At 41.0% G+C, this 24,211-nt stretch overlaps 1 protein-coding gene and 1 long non-coding RNA gene across 3 annotated transcripts in view; one reads left to right on the top strand and one right to left on the bottom strand.

Annotated features, from left to right (window-relative positions):
• Positions 1 to 24,211, bottom strand: part of MAMLD1 (mastermind like domain containing 1) — a 346,199-nt gene that overhangs the window by 286,219 nt on the left and 35,769 nt on the right. The gene's annotated exons all lie outside the window — the stretch shown is intronic.
• Positions 1,924 to 6,846, top strand: LOC128843327 (uncharacterized). The gene is made up of 3 exons (XR_008446224.1): positions 1,924 to 2,402; positions 5,416 to 5,584; positions 6,767 to 6,846. It is a non-coding gene; the product is annotated as an uncharacterized LOC128843327 (long non-coding RNA).

Below are 24,211 nucleotides of genomic sequence, written 5' to 3'. Positions count from 1 at the left end.
CACATACTTCTTACCCTGTTTCCCCGAAAATAAGACATCCTCCGAAAATAAGGCCTACTTACAGTTTTGCCTCTCGTTGTAATATAAGGCATCCCCCCGATAATAAGACCTCCCCGATAATAAGGCATCCACCGATAATAAGGCATTTTTCATTTCTGAAAAATAAGACATCCCCTGAAAATAAGACCTAGCGCATCTTTGGGAGCAAAAATTAATATAAGACACTGTCTTATTTTCGGGGAAACAGGGTAGCAAACTACAGCTCTCCAGAGAAGGAGGAAGGAATGTGTGTGCTGGTGAGGACGACAGCCAGATATAAACTGGCAGTCGGGAAAGCGGAAACACTGTCATTTTGCTATTCAACTTTGCCTGGTGGAAACTGCACAGCATGGGAGCATGTCTTAGTTTTTCTGTTTGAACTAACCACCCACAATGCAGATTACTTTTTCCTTGTGAATACCAGCATCCCGGTGTGGGTTCTATACATCTCCTCTCTAGAACAGCACAGAGCGCTACAGGTCACATGCCATGCACTGGTAGAACAGAGTAGATGGCTCCACACTGGAAAAGGAGAGGACTGCTGCAGGTCACAAATGAGCTGTACTGGCAAACCAGTGTTTGAAAGAGTGCAGCGAGCTTATCATCTTATGCCTGGTTCCTAATCCTTCATTTTTATGAAGAAAAAGAAAGAAAAAACTGAAAAAAATTGAAGACCACAGTTAAAGGTGCAGTCCCCTTTTTTGAAGAAGTGAGGTTTTTTTACCCACGAAAGCTTATGCCCAAATAAATCTGTTAGTCTTTAAGGTACCACCGGACTCCTTGTTGTTTTTGTGGATACAGACTAACACGGCTACCCTCCGATACTCTTCCTTAGAATGTTACACCTGTCTTCCTTGGTTCCAGTCAATACAAGTCCGCTGAACGAGTGTGTCCTGTTCTCCTCCTTTCTATGAGAAGGCGGTCATTAGCACATTTCATCCTTATAACTGCATGCTGCTTTTCACATGTGATATATAATAGGGTTACCATATTTCAGCGAGTAAAAAAGAGGACGGGAGAAGCCCCGCCCTAGCCCCGCCCCTGCCCCTCCCACTTCCCGCCCCCCCTGACCTCCCAACCCTCCCCCCGTTCCTTGTCCCCTGACTACCCCCTCCTGGGACCCCTGCCCCTAACTGCCCCCCAGGACTATCTAAGCCTCCCTGCCTCTTGTCCCCTGACTGCCCCAACCTTTATCCACACCCCCACCCCCAGACAGACCCCTGGGACTCCCACGCCCCATCCAACCACTCCCCACCCCCTGACAGCCCCCCCCAGAACTCCCAACCCATCTAAACCCCTCTGCTCCCTGTCCCGACTGCTCCGATCCCTCTCCCCACTCCTGCCCCCTGACAGCTCCCCCCCAGAACTCCCAACCCATCTAAACCCCTCTGCTCCCTGTCCCCTGACTGCTCCGATCCCTCTCCCCACTCCTGCCCCCTGACAGCCCCCCCCAGAACTCCCAACCCATCTAAACCCCTCTGCTCCCTGTCCCCTGACTGCTCCGATCCCTCTCCGCACTCCTGCCCCCTGACAGCCCCCCCCAGAACTCCCAACCCATCTAAACCCCTCTGCTCCCTGTCCCCTGACTGCTCCGATCCCTCTCCCCACTCCTGCCCCCTGACAGCTCCCCCCCAGAACTCCCAGCCCCCTACCCCCCCACTCCTTGTCCCCTGACTGCCCCCTCCTGGGACCCCTGCTCCTAACTTCCCTCCAGAACCCCACCCCCTACCTAAGACTCCCTGTTCCTTGTCCCCTAACTGCCCCCTCCTAAGACCCCCCCCCAACTGCCCACCAGGACCCTACCCCCTACCTGTACCCTGACTGCCCAAAACTTTCTCCACTCCCCCCAAAAAGCCCCCCCCGTTTCTTGACTGCCCCCTCCAGAACCTCCCTGCCCCTTCTCCTGCCCCCCTTACCCTGCTGCTCAGAACAGGGTGTTGGGCTCTGTGCGAGCCGGACACGTGGCTAAGCTCCCCAGCACAACAAAACCCGGTCCCTGGCCCTGCACAACAAAACCCGGTCCCTGGCCCGGACCGGGTTGCAGGGGAGAGCTGCCCTTGTATCAGCACAAAGTGCTCTCGCTCCCGTTTTGCTAGCTGCATGGCAGTAACTGCTCCCAGTTGCAAAAGGGGAGGGCTGCACTTTGTGCTGAGACACTTGCTCAGAATGCAGGGCGGAGCTCCTCTCCAGCTGCTCTGGAGTCCAGCCCGGGACTTTCCTGCAGCCCTCCCAGCCGCTCCGGGGGAGGGGGGAAATCCCGGACATTGTGAGTGCTTTACAAATTCCCCCCGGACGCTATTTTTAGCACAAAAAGGAGGACATGTCCGGGTAAATCCGGACGAATGGTAACCCTAATATATAATGTGAGTACAATCGGTCCCAATAGTGGTCCTTGCGACACTCCACTAATCAGCTCCCTTTATCTTCAGTGCTTCAACTAACAGCTACTCTGTCCTTGGTAAGCAAATGGCTTTTAAAGGCAGGATTAGGAAAGGGCTGGAAATAAAGAGGTTATTAACACATGATTAATTTCAAATGATTTTCTGAGGCTGCAAGAAGGTGCTATGATGGAAAGCTGGGAGGGACCAAAATGCGTTACTTGGAGCAGGTCTTGAGTTTTCCTGCCTCCCCAACTCCACACAAACTCCAATCTCCTTCTCTGGCCTATAATCCCAATAGAGCCTGCCATTACCCAAACCCTCTTTTAGACAGAACTAGGAGAAGGGCACAGATTCCAGAAGGCAGGTAGGCCAGGGTAGAGAGAAATCAGCATGGAAACCATTAGCAGGGAAAAGCTAGTAGTGCAGTGGTTAGTAGAGCAGAGTTTGCTGGCCAACTCATTTTAGGGGGATCGGCGGACAGGACATCTTCCAGTATTTGGCAAGAATGCTTGCGTAGTGAGTGAATGAGTCTCATTCTCAATGGTGGGAAAGGTTTCTACCAGGGGCATGGAAGAGAAGTGAGGCTGATAATAAACTTGTCTTTAGGGCTCCGAGGGTTAATGTACATGTTTAGCTAAGAGAGAGACCATGTGGATGAGATAATATCTGGTTTTGGACCAACTTCTGTTGGTGAGAGAGACAAGAGAGTCTGGGAAAGCTACAGCAGTCATGTAAATGGATTAGTTTAAGTTCTGTGTAAGAAGGAATTATAGTATTTGTTAACAGCTAAATAAAGTGCTAGTATGAAAATCACCAGAAACAATTACAAATTGGTTGCATTTGGACAGGTAGGAGAAAACAGAATTCAGATACTGACTCAGACACTTTATAGATTGTCATGTATTCAGTGGAAACATTTACAGAAATATATCCTTTGCAACTGATTTTGAGATGGTGCCTTTAATAAAATTCTTCCTATTCCCTTCATTCATCCATCAAGTAGATTTGCAGAGAACAGACCTTTCTGCAAATGACACGCTTTCCTTTCTGCACAAATTAGGTCTGTCTGACTGGGCAATTTTCATCAGGGGGCTGAATCATCTAGTTTTGCAAATAATATAACTTACAGAGTGGAGTGGATAATGTGAACTGCCTCCAAGTTCTCTGGAAATCAAGTCACATCCTGTTAAAGTGTAAAGTAGAAAAAGACAGAAAAACGCAAAGCTGTTTTGCATTTTAAATATACAGGAGAATTGTAATCTAGTGGTTAGAGCCAGTTACTGGGAGTTAGTCCTATTCTGAGCTTTCTCCTGAGCTGCTGTGTGGCCTGAATGGAAATGACTCCTAGCTCTGGGCCTCAGTTTACTCTACGTTTACAGTTTAAAATCATTGTAACAAAGTGTTCTTCATAGGCATGGTATTACACATATAGAGGAATGAAGGGTACCTGTTTCACAGAGTGTGTTGTGAGGCTTAATGAATTAACCTTTGTAAAGCATTTTGATACGCTTTGTTTCAAATCACTCTGAGTCTGAAGCTTTTATTTAAAAATATATATATATATTTTCTCTTTGGACAGTGACATATAATGCAAATAATACAAAGAATGCAAAAAGATTCTTTGATGACTAAATAGATTGTTTTACATTTTGTGGTATGTTTGAAAAATCATCATACATTTTAATCACCCTTGACTCACTACCCCTTGGTTACACTATAATCAGGCATGAAATCCTTCTGTGCCATTCCTTGTACTCAGTGAACACACTAGCTTACTACAAATGCTTATGCCTCTCCCTCTTCTCTTCGAAAGCTCTCCTCCTCACCGCTGTCCTTCTGTGCTTCATGACTGTGATATCAGCCAAATACCGCTGTCACTGGCCCATACCACAACTTGCCACTTGGCCACGCTGCCTACTTGACCCTTTTTTTCTTTTCAGACTGTGAATCTTGTATTGTTAAAGGTACTAGCCCAGACGGTAGTTCTCTATCTGCAGGAGAGGCACAGCACTGGCAACACAGTACCACACAAGCTTCCCCGTGTTTTCCTGCCATGATGATTCAATTTGATCTCTGGGGCAGGATAGTAATTCACACTCCATACTCATCTCTCAATCCCTGGCCCTTCTGCTCAGGGCCTGGGTAATAAAGCCACAGATTAACATCAAAATTCCACCATACTGTTTCAACAAATATGACAATACCAATTACTGCCAAATGTGGGTTAGTGACTTGGACTAGGAGCTGGGTTGTGATTGCCACTTCATTTCATATGTGCTACTAACCAATGATTTTCACTGACTATTGACCTAGTGGTTGTCTTCATTACAGAGTTAGCTTGAGTTATAATTTGAGGATTGCCCCAATCTTGAGCCCTGTCCACACATAAAACCCCTTAACTGGAGTGTGGTGGTGCTTGTAACTGGATTGGCTTGAGTAAGAATAACTGGTCATCTGCCAATGCAGTCATTCTGCGCAGTAATCCAATCACTCTGTGCAGTTCAAATTTTATTTTTCAGTGTGGCCGGACTCTCACTCAAGCTCGGCTAATTTGAGATGAATTCACCCAAATTAACTCTGCAAAGACACAGAAGGTGTAAAGTTCCAGGAGAACACAAACAACCCATTTCTACCTCCCCTTTGTAGTCCTGCATGTTCTGACATTGTTCAGTGGTTCTTTTGGTTGATGATAAGTAGATGATGCAATTTAGCCTTATCAGCATTGCTAACCATTTGTTTTTCCTTAACTGAGTTCCAGTCTCAAGGTGCCTGGTGTCTCAGACAATTACCCAGTTATGATAATGGAGTGGGTTTTAAGTTTTATAGGTAACAAGGGACACAGGAGAAACACTTCAGCCTCAAAATAGACTTAGAGAGACTGGCATCATTTAGTGGCCTAAAAACAGAACAGAGCACCAGAAGTAGAGGGTAATCAGCACCTACCCAGTTGGGCCCTTAAGAAGTGTATTCACTATATCTTATGGCATAATTACAGGGGACGTCAAAGATTCTAAACTTCAACACAGTATTCAAGGGTTGGACAGGAGGATGACAATTTCAGAGAAGTCTTACGCTGAATACCCACAAGGAGAGCACCAAGTTATGGCCAAGTACCATTAATGAAGCAGCAATATCTCTGCCACTGGACAAACCTCTGGAGAAAGGTGACTACTTACATACATCTACAGATAACATATTTGTGCTCATTAGCCACAGAAAAGTATTCAATAGGAGAAAAGAAGGGTGAGGGGGATGGAAAGATTACAATTTTAGACCTGATTGTTACACCTTCAACAATTAGTGTTGAACATTATAGTATCCAAAATTCAACAGGTCTCTTTTACATCCCTAGAAGTATGAGGGTTACAGTGAGTGAATCATAGACTTATGAAGACAGAAAATGTCAATGAACTCAAATACATCTGTGAACCCAATTTTTGTCTCTTACATTCAGTGTTTAATTCAGATAGGAGAATAAGTGAAATATTTACAGACTATGTAACAACAGGGAATAAATGTGAGTGGCAGTCCTATGGAGACTAGCAATGTAGAAGTATATATACAAAAGAGACGATGATATTTTAATTAGTCTGCTTGCTGAGAATGAGCAGTTTATGAAATTGGATAACAATAGCCATCTTTGAGAACAAAATGGGCCTCTTAACAACCAGAAGCTGGAATAATATGGCCCCTCAATATACACATTTAATAATAATCAATATCTTGACAGAGTTGGAATCTTCAATAACATAGCAAATGTACTCTGAATTAATCTATACAGTTCAGTCTCCCTACTCTGGAAATGCCTTAAGGAAGTATCATAGGAGAACAGAAGTCTATAGAAAGATATTGATTTATTAATTTTCAATTAACATCCCATAACATGAAACCTCTCTCCCTACAAGACTTGCGGTCTAAAATAAAGTACTACGCCTGCATTCATGTGAAAATAAGCTTGGCTGCAGTTGTAATTCAAACAATTCAAAGGCCCCATATCTAATGGTTTTACTTCACAGGTAACAAAAGTCTCAGTTAACAGCAAAGCATACTGTACCAATGAATAAGAAGCAATCTCCTATAAACTTCTAATCTCCTATTCAATGTTTGAATATTTACTATTGTAGCAGACAGCTAAGGAGTGTGTGTCAGGAATTTAATATTCAGTACTTACTGCATTGGAAACATTTATTTTCTGTTCCAATATGTTTTTCATATGACTATTAAAAAACTTTGAATGGATCCCATTAGTTTTCTGAAGCTATCTTTAGCTGGAATTTAGTTTGACCAAAGATTACCTTTTTAAAAACAAAACAAAACAAATATGCTCTCTTATTCTCTTTCTCTAGGGTATAAAACCAACATTTGAAAGATAAAGCAGAGTGGAATTCTCATCTCACTCTCTGAAGCCTCTCTGGGAAGGGGTAAAATAAGTAAGTAAATACTGTGCATGTCTCTAATATTACAACTCCTACAGTCTAAAAGTGTCTCTATTTTTTTGGTAATCTGATATTCTGTGAGGCTGCCAGAAGTCTCTTCTAATTTTTCAAATGAATACATGACCATTTTGGTGCTTTGCTCCTTCACCCCTCCCTCCACAGTGTAATAAAAAAATCCTTCTGTAAATGAAGTCAGACATTTTTATTTGAATTTTTGTAGATGCAGCCAAATCAAATATGATTATCACACTTAAAAAATATTACAGGCATTTCCTTTCAGTGTTTCCTGGCTATTACCCACCCAATCTGGTGCATAATTATTATTTTCTTCTAAATGAGAGTTTAACCTGCATGGGGGAGGAATGAAACTGCAGTCAGTGATTTCAGCGTTGCAATCACTGCTTTATTTTTCCACAAACAAAAGAATGTTAAAGTAAAGGTCGGACTGCTTACCATGCAATCTACTCTTGTGAAAAGATATTTCTCACAATGGATTATTAATTTATGATTATAATAAAACATGGTTTTGAATGTCAGTCAACGCCAGCTAACTCTTCTTTACCATTAAGTTTCCCTTAATATTTTTTCTCTATTCCCTCGTCCATAACAACCTCCTCTGTGCAATATCTTGTTCATCTTTCCAAAAACAAGACTGACAGTGTGTGGCTAGAATTCTCTTCTCCACTTCTTCCATGCCTTACTTCCTTCCTCGCATCTTTTACACTTATCTCCAGCTCTGAGATCTATCTTATCTCCAGCTCTGACATGCCCCCTGCTACCCCTAGATTCTTCTCCAATTCCTTTCCTCTCTCTTATCTTTAATCGCCACTCCCACTCTGCCTTCAGGCTCTTGCTGCAGGTACTCATGCCTTTGGCACATTATCCCATGATCCACTGTAAGACCACATGACCTGCACAGAGTCCAGGTGTTACACAGAGATCCCCCGAGGTCAGGAAGGTATGGTTAGAAATCTTAAAAATAGGAAATTGCAGTTCTTTGCAGGAATACACTTCGGAAGCTGCCTCATGCATTGGAGCCATAACTGGACTATCATCGTTCTACTTTTCTATCAGAGTCAGGGAAATAATTATAGGACCTACAAATATTTACAGTTCATTTTAATTAATTTGAATAACCATTGTATATAAATTTTCTGCAGAATTCTAAAGATGATGTGATAACTAACCAGGAAGATGGTGCTTGTTTTTGTTGGACAAATAAGCATGTTTCTGAACTCTAACATCTTGCATTTTATTCAGAGATGATTACTTATAGTACAACGTGGATATAACTTGCATATAGAACAATGGGATTTACAGAAGCTGTATCAACACTACCTTTTTCCCTCACCCCACATTTCTCACCAGTTCAGCTCTGCCAGCAGTAGCAAAGTTGAAAATTTGGGGGGGGGGGGCATGTTGTTAACTTGGATATAGTGAAAATTCATTTAGTGAAGCTTGACTGCATCTCAACAGACTTTTGTTTTTAAAATACATTGAAACTTTACTTGATTTATATTTATATTATATTAAAGTTTCACTCAATGGTCTTGCCTAAACGAGACTTCAATGAGATTTCTTGGATGATCAACATCTCTCATGATCAGGCACTACAAAAAAGGTTCCACCATACTTGTACAATGGTGATCACTTACATAGCCTACAAACTGTGTAAGGATGATTTTGTGTAGAATTCAGATGGAAAAGGCAGAAGATTATTTACCTATTTTCTATAACCTTTATATCCTTTAGCTTCCAATGGGGCAGTTTTACAGTGGAATAGTTTTATTACATTGTGCACCTGTAAAGAATGAAAAAAAAAAAAATCAGGAGACACTTACCCTGAATTAATAGGTGTCCTGCAAAGGGCTTTTTAATTAATGGACCTATGTCCCCTTTATTCTTCTTTATGAGGAATAAAGACAGCCTGAAAAATTTTGGTTTTGTTTTTAATTTTTTTTCCTATTTGTTCTTTACTCAAGAAATATCAGGAACATAAAGACTGGTCCTCACTAGTTTTTCTGGAAAACCTTTGGTGGGGAGGGTGTCTCCGAGATGTTTATGATAGTAAAAAAGTTAAGCACACACTTTCCCTGGATCAGGGCCATGCAAAGTAGACAAGACCTGAATTTCTCATGTACTTCTATTAATGTTTTATAAAGCAACAAAAAAGGACACAGGCCCTATATTTCCTTTTCTTTGCAGGTCACTTTTAAAACCAAGTCTGCATCAAGAAACTTAGAAACTTTTTGTAAAAGATAAATACATAATTAAAGCTATCCAAGGGCAATGTATGCAGGGAAATAACCCAGTGTCTTACTAACCCCAGACGAATGAGATGGGGAGGAGCCCATGTCCTGAGAGGAACTATTAAACAATTTACCTATTATAGTAGGCAGAAATAAATTCTTCAGCATTAAAGTATTCTCATATCGCCTTTTGCCTTCTGTTTTTATGAAATACAAATATATTGATTTTGACCAATGCAAAGGAAGCTCTAGTGAACTGAGATTTAATTTCTTGTTTTTTCATGTTACCATATCCCAGTTTAGTGTTTGAATTCAAGACAAATGTGCACACTGATCTTCATTTTGTGGAATCCACCATTCAATCACTAGTTGAGTTTGGGACTTCCTGTACCAACACTTTCCTTTACAGCTTTTGTAATTCCTTGGTTGCATCTTGCTGTGTCAAGAACAAAAGTATGTTCCTTTTTCCTAATACCCGAGAGAATGCAAGTGACATCAACAGCAGACACAAGCAACTTTGGGTACATTAAAATGGCAGAAACATCAGTTTGAGCGGTCTATCCAGAGGCAATGCTTAGCATTCTACATTGTGATACCTATGTACTTCTTGAGTATACCACTTTCTTTTCAAACGCTAAATGAAGTTCCCAGACAAATGTTCAAAAAGGAAAGAAATGATGCCAAATAAGGAATCCATGCTCAACTACGCAGTGAAACAAAAATACTGGCACTATGTTGCCTATTTCATGTTTTTCTTGATGAATACCATCTTGATGATACACTTGCCTTTCTACATAGGTAAATTCATGGATGGAAAAATATATAATTGATACTGAATACCTAAAAAACTTGCCTCCAAACCCTCAGAAAAGAGTTTTAAAAACAAACAATTATAAATCTCTGTTCACAAAAGATTTCCTAAGATGGAGAAACTGTGGTGAGAATGTCTGTTTCTCCTTTATCTTAGGACTAACCAAGCAGGGCATGATCAAAGTAGTATAAAGAAATAAAGAATGTAATAGACAAATAAGTCTATAAATGGAAAGATTAACTGCCATTAACTGCCTGTACATTTTATTATAAGCATTTGAAAATCAGTCCTTCTACAGAAATACCCAGCTTTCCCGTTTTAAAAGACAATGTATTAAATCTAATTTAGAAACCTCTTGTCTTTATGTTAAAGAATAGAAACCAAGGAGAAGAGATTGAGAGTGAAAACCAGAATGAAGGAATTATTGTCAAGTGTGTGATTTATTATAATTCTGTTAAATTCAAACATAATGGTGACATGAAGAATGCTACCAAAACACTACCTAAAAATAAATGGAAAAAGCAATCTCTTATTCTGAATTATGTTCAACTATGTTTCAAATGGATAAAATATACTCACTGGAATACTCTTTAAAATTTTACTGTCTGTTGTACATAAACTATCAACTTTGTTCATTGTTTATATTAAAATGTGTAATAGAGCACAAAATAATGTGTTTGAAAGTAAGAAACAGCAGCATCTGTTTATTTAATATCTTCACGAGGCAGCACTCAAGGGGGGGGATGTGAAGAACTGTATGCAACATAAAGGTAAAACATTCTCTGCATTTAATAATTTCTTTGTCTTGCTACTTAAATGAAATTAGTGCAATATCCACAGGTCTTACTAATGGGAGATTCCATTAAAAGTTAGTGCCTGGGTCTCCTAATTGTCTAGAAGTATGAAGTCTATTTTCTCTCACTGAGATTACACTCTTTAAAAACTCAATACTGGGTTTCTAACTGTAATATTTATGCGTTATTGAAAAGTTCTTTGAAGATCTCATGGCAATTTTTGTCAGTGTAGGGGTATTAACTCAGATGTCCTAGGAGAATTCCAAGTCAGGTCATTACAATCTAATTCCTAATTTCTCTGTGCATTTTCAATTGGATATGCTAAATACATCACTTCCTGTCCCAAACTGTTGTGTAGTATTACTGTGCAATATTAACAACAGTGACAGCTCACCCCTGAAAGTGTTGTGTGTTTTAATGCCTGTAAAGTAACCCGAGATCCTCAAATGAAAGGTTCTATATATGTGCAAAATATTATTTTTACTTACCTTTATTCAAAATGCACAATACTAAAAAAAAAAAAAAAAAAAAAACTAATTGAGGTGCAAAGACAGAATACAGATATCAGTGCCAGGCAAACTTCTAACAGTTTGGTGGTTTGGCTCATACAGGCACCCCAATAAATGGATAAGATGACTGCAATATTCCAGTTGACTTCAATGGGACCAGGGTATGACCTCTATTGTGCTTATCCAAACCTTTTTGTTGCCGAACTCAGGCTAGAACATATCCAGTCCTTCCTGGTTTCAGCTGGGTCAGAAATAACCTAAAAGCAGCTCTGAAAAACTTTTTCAACTACCTTCTTGTGTTATTTTGGCATCTCCCTCCTCTGCCCATGCTCTTTCTCTCTCACGTACATACGTGCACACACAGAGCCAGGAAATACAAAGGCAGGCACGAAAACATAAATGCAAACGAAACAGATACATCAACGATTACAAATCTCAAAAAGAAAACAACACAGTATTCATTTGGGGTGAAAATTCAGGTCAATGTGATGAAAATTCAGGTCAGTGATTGCCATCCCAACTGGTTTTGCCCATCCCTCATTTAAACACCTGTTACCTGCATCTGCCTTGTAGGATCTGTAGTATTATCTCATTCCTTTGTTAAATGTATTAAAAGCAATTATTCAAGCTCTAGGCGTGCAACAGTAAAAACCCTTAACGCAAAGGAGTCTTACCACCCAGGTTACTCCATACCATATGTGACGGGTTCGGTCACAGAGACCCCCTTGGGACTGTCACATGACGTGCTGAAGTTACCTCTGAGCCAGTTTTCCCTGTCAGCTTGGGACTCCTGCCTTGTTGAGCCAGACATAAAATATTTCCATAAAACATATGGAGGGCAACGTCACACCATAGTCCACTTAACAATAATAAGAGGTTCATTTACTGCAACAGAGCCCTCCAGAAATGTTACCTCACAACAAACCCCAATGGCACAACCCATTTCCTGAGATAACAGATGACCCTTGCCATGTGCCCTAAAATTTAACAAATCCAGTCTCCATCATAACAAAGGAGAAAGTGAGTTCTAGACCCCCTCTATAGCCTTTAAGGCTATGAAGGTTTACTGTATCACCCAGGACAGAGGAAAACTTTCAGGCTGGCTGGGCCCAAAATATTTGTGTATTTAGTCTGATAAATCAACATCTTAAATTTCACCCAGATGTTAACAGAAGGTAATGCAGCTCTTCAACAGTAATGTAATATGCTTCCATTGTGAAACACCAATTAATAAGGCAATCGTATTCTGCACCAGGGCTTTGGAGCTGTGCTCCGGCTCCGCTCCAGCTCCAGGCAAAAACCGGCAGCTCCACTGCTCCGGAGCTGCTCTGCGCTCCAGCTCCGGGCTCCGCTCCAAAGCCCTGTTCTGCACCACTAGTTCCAGCCCCACGTAGAGGGCACTACAGCAGTCTAATCTCAGGATGACAAAGACATAGGAGAAAAGTTCTCAATCTTCTTGCCAACTGCAGAGGGTAAAGAAATCTTGACCCCTGTTGCTATAGATGTTTTCACGATCAGCCAGGGATCTAATACAGCCTGCAATCAGCAAACTGAGTAACAAATGGTAGCCACCCCCACGTTAGGTGATCAAATAGTCCTAGCCATTGCTCCCAGTTGCTTTCCCCAAACCACAAGCATTACTTCTGTCTTCTCTGGGGTGAGTCTCAGCCAGGTAACCTTTCCTCCAAACTTCAGTGTAATTCTCAGAATGAATACATTGTTCATGTGCACTAGCCAGGCTGAATTAGATGGAGATATAGAGCTGGGCATCATCAACATACTGAAAAACACAACATCTCCTATTCCTCACTTACCCTCCTAATAACCATATTGAACAGGTGGGTGATGACAGAACACTATGGTACCCAGCACGAGAGTCCTGGGAGCTGATGAGTAATTGTCCAACATACTCCTCTGAGATCTCTCAGAAAGAAAGGAGTGGAGCCACTTCAGAGCAATTTCACCTATTCCTCCAAGAGACCAGAATGGTAGTACCCTACAGCGGTGCTGTAGGCAGCTGACAAATCTAAAATATTTAGCATGGATAGTTTATCTTCATCCAGCTCCATGAGAACTAACTAGTACAATAAGCACAATGTCTGTACCACATACAGATATACTGGGATCAAAGAAATATGAGGTCTCCAGGTATTGTCATCCACCCACAAACTCAAATACCATCCCTATACGTGTTGCCTTCCAGAAGTGATAATATCAGGAATGTCTCAACACCAACCAGCAGGAGAATCCCTAGGCTTTTGCTAGCATTAAGCAAAGTAGCATGTCCAGGAGCCCCTTGCAACTTTCTCTCCATTTAAAATCAGGTCTCCCACTTTTGCATACCCATCCCCTCCCTAACTGCCTTCTATATAAAACATTCCTTGGGTGTAGCAACCCTTGTTCCATCTGTTTTAAGATATTCTGTTTCAGAGTAACAGCTGTGTTAGTCTGTATCCGCAAAAAGAAGAACAGGAGTACTTGTGGCACCTTAGAGACTAACAAATTTATTAGAGCATAAGCTTTCGTGGACTATAGCCCACTTCTTCGGATGCATATAGAATGGAACATATAATGAGGAGATATATATACACACATACAGAGAGCATAAACAGGTGGGAGTTGTCTTACCAACTCTGAGAGGCCAATTAATTAAGAGAAAAAAAAAAAAAAAACTTTTGAAGTGATAATCAAGCTAGCCGAGTACAGACAGTGTGATAAGAAGTGTGAGAGTACTTACAAGGGGAGATAGTCAACGTTTGTAATGGCTCAGCCATTCCCAGTCCTGCAAACTAGACACAATCAACTCCGGTTTGAATAAGGACTGGGAATGGCTGAGCCATTACAAACGTTGACTCTATCTCCCCTTGTAAGTACTCTCACACTTCTTATCACACTGTCTGTACTCGGCTAGCTTGATTATCACTTCAAAAGTTTTTTTTTTTTTCTCTTAATTAATTGGCCTCTCAGAGTTGGTAAGACAACTCCCACCTGTTCATGCTCTCTGTATGTGTGTATATATATCTCCTCATTATATGTTCCATTCTATATGCATCCGAAGAAGTGGGCTATAGTCCACGAAAGCTTATGCTCTAATAAATTTGTTAGTCTCTAAGGTGCCACAAGTACTCCTGTTCTTCTTTTTTGAAGATATTCTGTGGCTTCCGATGACCTCCCCTCACCCCACCACTCCCACAGACAGACTGGGAAATCAGGAAATTGAGTTGCAATACAACTTTCCAAGTGATAGGATTGGGAAAGGCAATTAAGGTATCCATTTCCTGCCATAATAGTTAGTGCTGGAGTCAGACAAGACCACAGATAGTGAATGTAGGCAGGTGGGGGGACATATAGGTAGTGTAGGACCTTATACAACTGTATAAATCACAAAAGACTAAGGCCAGCACTATGAGTTTACCAGTATGCGACAGAGTGTGGACTGAAGGCTCTACCACTGTGTAGTTTTGGGCAAGTCACTTCACTTCTGTGCCTCAGTTTCCCCATCTGTAAAATGGGGGACAATAGTACTTATATATGTATCTCTCCGAGGGATTTGGGATTAGTTAGTTAATATTTAGTAAATAAAGTATTATTTTAAGTCAATCTTAGTAAAGGTGGTGTTCCATCTTCCATATGCATTATTCCAGTAATAATTGTCGTTATAGGTTATTAAAACCTAGAGGCACAGGCCTACAGGCAAAGATGTCAAATATTAATACAACACTCACTACGGGTCAGCAAGTACCCTCCCTTCTATGTTCACAAATACCCACACCTTCACAGGAATAACCACAATTTTTAACTGCAAAATGATGACTTAGTTAATGAACCTGCACTTTGAACACATAATTCCTTCCTCATAGAATCCGCACCTCCTGTGTGATTTGAAATAATTTGTCAATGTAGAAGAGAGCAAAGATCAAGAGTCAGTAAACAGTCAAAAGGTTTTCTGATGATGAATAATAACCTTTGAAGTGGTCTACTACAATATTCCTGGAATTTCAAGAATGAACTCTGAAAAAAGCCAGACTGCAGTTCTATTCAGTGGCAATAAAAGTCAGCTAATTTGGTACCAAGTACCACAGGATATTATTGTTTATGTATGGGCTTTATCTCATGGTTTAGGGAAAATCTGCCAAGTTCCATAAACTATTTCCTTATTAAAGAGTGTTCAGAGAGCCACAGAATTGGTGTTTAATTCTCTAACTTTGTTTCCAGGCAGATGAAAAATGTCATCCTTCGAAAACATGCTTAAGTACTGAATAGATTCATTAGCCTTTTGCACTTGATGTTAATTTGATGACACACATATTTAATGGACATCAAATTATCATTGAATGAAGTATTTGACAATGGGTTCATTCATCCATTATAGTAACTAAGAAAAGGACTTTATATTAAAATGGTTTAAAAATGCAAAGCAGCATCTCAAGGGCTGATTAATTTACATTTTAAAAAAACACTGATTATGATATCCATTTGTTCATGTTTTTTTTCCTCAAAAAATAATCAAAACACATTTGTGCACTGCAGCTCCATTGGGTGGCCCTTGAAGAATCACAGTGCATAAATTATAGAGAAGACTTTTTCATAGTAAATGCAGGGCCATGCAAATCATCATGCTCTCTCCTTAATCCCTAAAGCAAAGGAGAACTAAAACACATTTTAAATGTGCAAGAATTGTTACTTTTATTTTTACTTCACTGTAGCGTTATGAGCTTCAACTTCTACCACTCCTCTGGTCCATGCAACGAATTTCTGTGAAAGAACTGCATTTGTAGCTGGTTGCTAATTGTAGTTACACAGATACCTGTGAGACATGAAATGGACTAATGAAAACTGACTGCTCTAAAACAGAGTGCTTGAGAGCTTAGGCACTCATTTGCTTAAACAAACTGAAGTTGTTATCCAACTGCATTTTTTGTCAGTCAGAATTCACTTGGATGATTCTTGTTATCAAGTTGACAGCCCAAGTAATACCACTGTGCAATAAAACATCTTCATGGATTTACATGTTTATGGTTACACAGCCATGTTAACATTAATTTGCTAAATCTTTAGACACAGTATAAGTAAACCTATGCAGAGCTGATGTTTTATTAATGTATGAAAAATTCAGGGCTTGAACAATTTGATTTTAATTGTTTGTATTCAAACATTCTATCACACAACCCTGTTAAAAGCTATATGTTGCATTCAGGCAATAAATAAGGCCCACATGCATACAGTAATCTGGTTACTAGGATATTGTTAGTTTTTGCTACCTATAGCTGATGATCAGGTTAATGATGAAATAACATGAATGCACAAATGACATTAATCAGCAAAAATGCTGGTTTAAAAAAAGTCCAAACAATAATACAATATTGGGTGATTTAAAACCAAAAGTAAATTGGTTGTATCCAGAGTCCACTGATTTTATACTGCACTAGTGCCAGTATGAGAGTTAAAATGGGGAAGCTCTGGAGCACTAGAAAATTTATGCCTTTCATATTTGCTTTGAGTTGGAGCTCTCCTACTGCAGTCTCAAATATTTCAGAAGAAAAATACTGTAACCATCAAAATGGCTTTGATTGTTAGGCTTCATTTGACTGAAGTGATCTGTCATTACAATTCAAATTTATATACTCACCGCATATTTTTTGGTAAAAGCATTCCTAAAAGTATCCTGTTGCTTAACAGTATTTAAATTTGCATACTCTACCACTCTATCACATGCTGAAGCTACCTTGTGACTTAGTGATCATGCAAATTGAAAATGCTTTTAATTTTGATTGTTTTAATTTGTATCTTTAAGTTTGTAGGCAATGCTGCTGTCTTCTGAGACATGAGAAATGTGTTTATCCCAGTGATCAGGAACTGAAATATGACCTGGAAATAGTTATCCTAAAATTAAAAAGCTTAACATTGTCAACACAAAAAAACTAGCCTCTTTCCTTGCTTATTCAAAGAAAACAATTTCTACAGTTAGAGGGACATTACTAGTATAATCAGGAATTGAGACTTTTAGCACCTGAAGAAAAGGTGACAATTCGGGTTTATATTTTGGCCAAAGGCCCATTTGAAGCAAGATTGTGTCCTGCATCTTTTAGACTTGCAGGTCTCTCCATTTATAAAAACAATAACATTGCCTGTTACCTACTCTTTGTATCATATTTATATAGCTGTCAGTTCTCAAATAGATGGCGCTACTGAGATCAAAACTGTGCTTGTCACAGTATATAAGGAAAAGGAATGCTGGGACTTCTCATCTATACATACATTAGCTATGGGTTGTGTTTCACAAAAGGTACATATGAATTAACTTTCACTATATCTTTTTCAATATCTTGGGAGGATGTGTATTGCATTTGGAGAAACAGTATGTCAGCTACCACAAGAGTAACTAGACAAGCTGCTCTGTAGTGGGTAGGAGGCGTTTAGATTTTGGCCATCACGATGTAATCAGGGATCTAAAACCTTTACAACAGCTAAAATAAATGCAGGGTTGTTTCTGTCGCTGGCTGATTCTGGGAGTTATACTCCTGCAGATATTAAGATGTTCAGCTCTTTGGATAGCAGATAGTGGATATGTGCATGCACAAGCAGGTGTGTTCCATGTGTGCTGAACAGGGCTAATGTGCACAGGCACAAGACGTTGGAGCAATGCAGAGACCACATCCTGGAAAGTATAAAATGTAAAGAAAGAACAAATGAAAGAAAGAATGATAGATAGATAGATCTTATGACCCTACAAAAACAGGCCAATCTGCAGGACTATGAAGTGCAAGTTTGACATGGATGCATACAGGCCTTGCAGAATCTTTGCTTACTAATGTTTGTAGTTACAAACAATAGCCATACTCTTGAATCTTAATAAAATCTTAAATTAAATTATTTTTGTATATTAAATGCACATTTCAGCACCTTACTTTAAAGTATTAACAACATTTGACTGAAGAGAGAACTAGGTAAAATGTCAAAGTGCAAGAAAGAGGAATGATGTCTTCTGATGTGACAGTTTTCAGATATGACCATATCTTGCCCTGGATATACAGTAGGGGTTCCCACTGAAGCCTTTGGGACCCCAATGTGGTTTCAGTGGTGTAAACAAAGGGAGAGATTTGACTCTTACTCCAAATTCCACGGTGGAACAGGCTTTGGGAACCTCTTTCTGCAATTCAAGGCTTAACAGAACCACAGAAGTTCCACTGTGTCAGGAGCCCTCTGCATCTAGGATTGGGGCCTTAGAGCCTGATCCTTCAAGGTGCTAAAAGGTAGGGTTACCATATTTAAAAAATAAAAAAAAGAGGACACTCCACGGGGCTCTGGCCCCACCCCTTTTCCACCCCCGGCCCCGCCCTAACTCCCCCTCCTCCCTCCCAGCCACGCGAAAAGGGCTGCCCCAGCGCTACCGGCTTCACGGTTTGCTGGGCAGCTCCCAGACCCTGCGCCTCTGGCCGGCACTTCCCCAGCGCAGCTGGAGCCCGGGAGGGGAAGCGCCCAGCCGGGGGCGCAGGGTCTGGAGACTGCCCGGCAAACTGTGAAGCCGGTAGCACTCTGGCTTCGGGCAATGCCCATGCCTCCGGACCCCAGCCACTGGCCGGGCACTTCCCCTCCCAGGCTCCGGCTGCTGTGCTCCTCCCCGGACTCTTCAGCTCTGTTTAAGAGCCGAGCTGCCCGAGCACTCCAGCTTTGGGCAGCCCCCATGCCTCCGGACCCCAGCCGCCTGAGCAGAGCCGCTGGAGCCCGGGAGGGGAAGTGCCCGGCCGGCGGCTCGGGGTCCGGAGGCAAGGGGGCTGCCCGAAGCCGGTAGCGCTCGGGCAGCTCGGCTCTTAACCAGAGCCGAAGAGTCAGGGGAGGAGCAGAGCAGCCGCGGGAGGGGAAGTGCCCGGCCGGTATTTTCCCGGACATGTTCGGCTTTTTGGCAATTCCCCCCGGACGGGGGTTTGATTACCAGAAAGCCGGACATGTCCGGGGAAAAAACGGATGTATGGTAACCCTATAAAAGGCTACCAACAGATGCTCAGCACCTTGCAGACTCAGGCCCATTGTGTCTGTTTTGAGACTACAGCCAAAGAAGAAACACAAATAACTTCAAAATAAAGAAAGAACAAATGCTTTCGGGGGGGGGGGGGGGAGGGAGGAAGCCCCACACATTCTTTTCTACACAAAGGGTTTTTTTTTTCTAAATTGAATATTTACTTTTTAGGTGTTTTTACTTGTTGAAACTGGGTCACATGCTACCACGAAGTCAAACCAAGTTCAGTGGGATTTTTTTAAATAAGATAAGCAATGCATATCCCAGCTCCCAAGGAAAATTCCACAATAAAACTGTGGAACACCCATGTAACACTTTTTCCCCCTCTGTAAACAGAGGCCTGTGATTAAAGTCTGAGCTCCCATGGTTTTGATGCATACAAGTATGCATTACACATACTGTCTCAGCAGGCACTCATTATGCAGTCACACCATAGAAAAAAATAAATGCTTCACTGAACAAAGGAAGGGAGAGATTTTTCACTAGCTCTATGGAAAGGCATTAACAATTTAGACTAGAAAAGAGGAATTTGGATGATTGCATTCCCTGTTTTATCTCTGATTTGGGAATATTTACTGATAAACTAAAATAGTGTTTTAGGTGAAAAACCACTCAGCGGAAGTTTTAAACTTCATGAATTACTAGCCACTGACACAGTAACTACACAGGTGTTTAATAACTAGGTAATGAAAAACCTGAGTAAATTATTAATTCAAGTTAAGCCACAAATAATAACCTATCCTTTAATATTTCGGTGGTAAAATGATAAATGTTCAGTTACTCCAGACAGTTACTAAAACACAGAGCTGATCCAGGAGACATGGTCTGGTGCTTTGCAATACATTGAACCATGTGGTGATGTAAATTAACCCATTGCTTTCAAAAATTGGACATAAAGAGATATTACTTCACTGTGGACATTATTATTAAACAAATAATATGTAACTCCTGGGTTCCATACTATTTCCAAACATACCATACACACCTTCCATCAGTAATCGACACCACGTTCCAATCCTGTCGGAGAGCACTGTCCAGCTACTGTTCCATGTTGTTGTACACCTCTACCCCGATATAACGTGACCCGATAAAACACGAATTCGGATATAATGCGGTACACCAGTGCTCCGGAGGGTGGAGCTGCGCACTCCGGCAGATCAAAGCAAGTTCGATACAACGCGGTTTCACCTATAACGCGGTAAGATTTTTTGGTTCCCGAGGACAGTGTTATATCGGGGTAGAGATGTATTCTGCCTTTAAAGTCATTGTATATGTCTCCTTCACCCTCTTTTCTTTCAGAGTAGCAGCTGTGTTAGTCTGTATCCGCAAAAAGAACAGGAGTACTTGTGGCACCTTAGAGACTAACAAATTTATTAGAGCATAAGCTTTCGTGGACTACAGCCCACTTCTTCGGATGCATATAGAGTGGAATAAATATTTCAATATTTATTATTAATATATATTCCACTATATGCATCCGAAGAAGTGGGCTGTAGTCCACGAAAGCTTATGCTCTAATAAATTTGTTAGTCTCTAAGGTGCCACAAGTACTCCTCCTCTTTTCTTTGACACCCATAACTGGAAATCTTTACATAAGATGCGGGTAACTGGCAAGATATCGAAGCTAACTACAGGACTTGTGTGATCACCATGCTATGTGAAAATTCTAACCTATTTAGTGTCACATATCAGCAACAGTCTGGAGAAGACAGAAATAGATGGGCTAGACTGTATTGCAGTTTAACTCTATACCCCCAACCAGTGCAACTTACAGGATAAAGCAAGGCTCATGCATATTCTTCTGGGGAGAAGGGGTGCTACAGAATGACAACTTTACAAAAGCTTTTATTAAAGGACATTACAGAAATTTACTCTAGTAAGGGCCATATTTCTCAATCTCGTATCTGTGCATAGTCCCCATTGATATAAATAGGTGTTGTACATCTATACCTGAGGGCAGAATTTGGTCCTAAGAATGCAAAGGCAGATTACATATTTGAATTAATGAGGTATGTAATGCATGTCAAAAAGCAATTGCATAGAAAATAATATTTGGATAGTTTAAATGTTATCTGCAGCAGTTTTTATACAAATTCTCAAATTAGACTCTGGGCATTAAATAACAATAAACTTTGAGAACATATTCATTCATGCAGTTCAGTGCAAGGAACAACATAAATAGCATGCTGGTTGGGTGGCATTTCTCTGTTCCCAAAGGCAATGCAAAGAGCATCAAAATAACAGTGCAAAAAGGAAACATATTAGCCTCTAAAATTAAAGGTGGTGGGGAGTTCAGTGTTAAGGACTGGGGCTAATGCTATAGCCTAACCCTGAAAAGTACACCGACATTTATCAGAAGAGAATTTTTAAAGAGCATTTTATAGCATAATCAAGTTATCTTAATATGCTTTCGAAAGTGAAGAGCCAGAAAGTGGTAGTGCAGTGATGTAGGCAAATACAGCAGACATTTAACAATAGGTCACATGCAGCTTTGGACATTGGAACTGCATTTCTGGAAGAGCAAAAGTTGTCCAGGACACCTGGATTATAATCTACTTTTTATGAATGGGATCTTCCAGTTTCATCTCAACAGCCGCTAGAGACAGATAGACAAACTCAGAGAATTATCTCATTAAAAGTATGGCAGCGGGCACTGCACAGCAATGTCATCACCGAGTAGGACAAGTCCTGACGTCGGATTGGAACCCATGAACTTCTGAAAGAGGTGAAGAGTGCCGCCTTCTGAGGTATAATGTCCCTAAATTTCCACCATGAGGAAGTGGCATAGGGATATCCTCCACATCAAAAACAGAATCCCGGCAGCTCCTCATTTTATCCGTCTTTAACCACACTGCCCTGGGTTGCAGGCACCTTCCTTTGGTCAAAGAGGTTTTGGAAAATCTCCCTTAGAAAGAGTCCTTGTCTGAGCATTTCTCAGCCCTTAATCATTGACCAGTTCTTTTTCTACACAGTAAATGTCTATCTGTTCTACACAATCACAAAATCTGTTTAAGGATGTTTTTCCTACCAGGGTTTGGTACTTCGATGCCAAGTTGAAGGCACCTTATAAATACTTAGAAAGACTAATATGGCTTAACGATACTGAATTGCTGCTGTCCAATGGCCCTGTATATGTATTATCGCTGGTTACCACCTATATCAATTATGGGAATTAGGAATAAGCAGTCAGGGCAGCAGAATGAACATTTGAACTTAATCTGAATCTGTATGTCTTACTCTGACATACATATATATTCACACACATTATTTTATAGGAGGGCTAAAAAAGAATGAGCCATTTAAATGGATAACACCATCCATAGTTTGTTTAGAAAGGATAAACATTCATAAAGGGTGTAAACCCTAATTCAGGGCATAAACTAGCCACTAACTGCCTGGGTTAGGCAGGGCCGGTGCAAGGAAGTTTCACGCCCTAGGCGAAACTTCCACCTTGCGCGCCTGCCCCAGCCCCGCGGCAGCTCCCCGGGAGCCATGCGGCAGCTCCCCACCCCAGCTCATCTCTGCTCCGCCTCCTCCCCGAGCACGCCACCCCTGCTCTAATTCTCCTCTCCTCCCCTCCCTCCTATGCTAGGAGAGAGAGTCTGAGCCGCACGTCTCAGCGTGCCGCTGGCAGCCCAGCCCAGGAATGGTGTAAAAAAAAAAATTGGGAGGCACCGCTTTTTGGCGCCCCCAAATCTTGGCGCCCTAGGCAACCGCCTAGTTTGCCTTAATGGTAGCACCGGCCCTGGGGTTAGGAAAAAAACTTCTCCTTTTAGTTAGTTGTTCCTCTAAAGTACATTGCATACTGACTACTGCTGGAGACAGGAGACCAGACTAGACAAACTACTGATTTTATCTAGCAGATGGAAATTCCTGTGTCCAGCATACATACACACTTTATCAGATACCTACTAGATTCATACATGCATGGTGGTAACCCTTCACACAACACATTGAAGGTCCAATATTTCTCAAACTATCAATGCTAGTGGGCGTTTTATGCAACTGGAGAGAAGCTTGGAATCTCCCCTTTCCAAAGGGATGCGACACATCCGGCCCACAAAATATCAAGCCTTCATCTCATTACATTATGAGGACATGAAAAGCTATTTTTAGAGTTTTCTAAAATGTATTAATTTCCTCTCCGTCTGAGGCTCATAAATTGTACTAAAGCAACCTGCCTGTGCAGGCAGAAGGATATGAAAAATAGCACTAATAACATTTCTAAAAATTCTCAAGCATTTCTAAAGAAGTTTTTTTTTCTGTAAAACCATACATGGCACATACAGAATCCATGGTGGTGTTGGACAGTGTTAATGCTTTGTTGGCGCTCCTTTGGCATGACCTACATCATTTGTGTCCCAAATTCATGCCATAAAATCTTTATACTACTCCATCAGGGATTATATGTGTGAGCGTGTAAGTATATTCAGGTTTCAGAGTAGCAGCCGTGTTAGTCTGTATCCGCAAAAAGAACAGGAGTATTTGTGGCACCTTAGAGACTAACAAATTTATTAGAGTATAAGCTTTCGTGGACTACAGCCCACTTCTTCGGATGCATCCGAAGAAGTGGGCTGTAGTCCACGAAAGCTTATGCTCTAATAAATTTGTTAGTCTCTAAGGTGCCACAAGTACTCCTGTTCTTTTTAAGTATATACATGCTTGCACTGCTCAACATCTTTGAGCCATTCTCCAGAATCCATAATGCCCCATAAATGGGCTTCTGAAAAAAAGAAAAAGCTGTATCTAGCAACTAGAAAACAGGTGCCAAGCCAGCTCTGGTTCTCCACTCTTGTGAGTGAAAAAATATTGACAAGTTGTCCGTTGAAACATTTTAAATAATATTGTTCTCTTTTAGGGCATCATTTATGCCAACCCTGGTTTACAGCATAATTTCTTTCATTGCCTCAGTTGCACTGCCCTTGTCTGATAATATTTATCTTGAATATTTTACTCAAAAATCTATTTTATCTCT

The sequence above is a fragment of the Malaclemys terrapin genome, chromosome 9, assembly GCF_027887155.1.
Source record: "Malaclemys terrapin pileata isolate rMalTer1 chromosome 9, rMalTer1.hap1, whole genome shotgun sequence".
Taxonomy (NCBI): domain Eukaryota; kingdom Metazoa; phylum Chordata; order Testudines; family Emydidae; genus Malaclemys; species Malaclemys terrapin.
The sequence above is the reverse complement of the archived record's forward strand: the minus strand, read 5'-3'. Positions and strand labels throughout refer to the sequence as shown.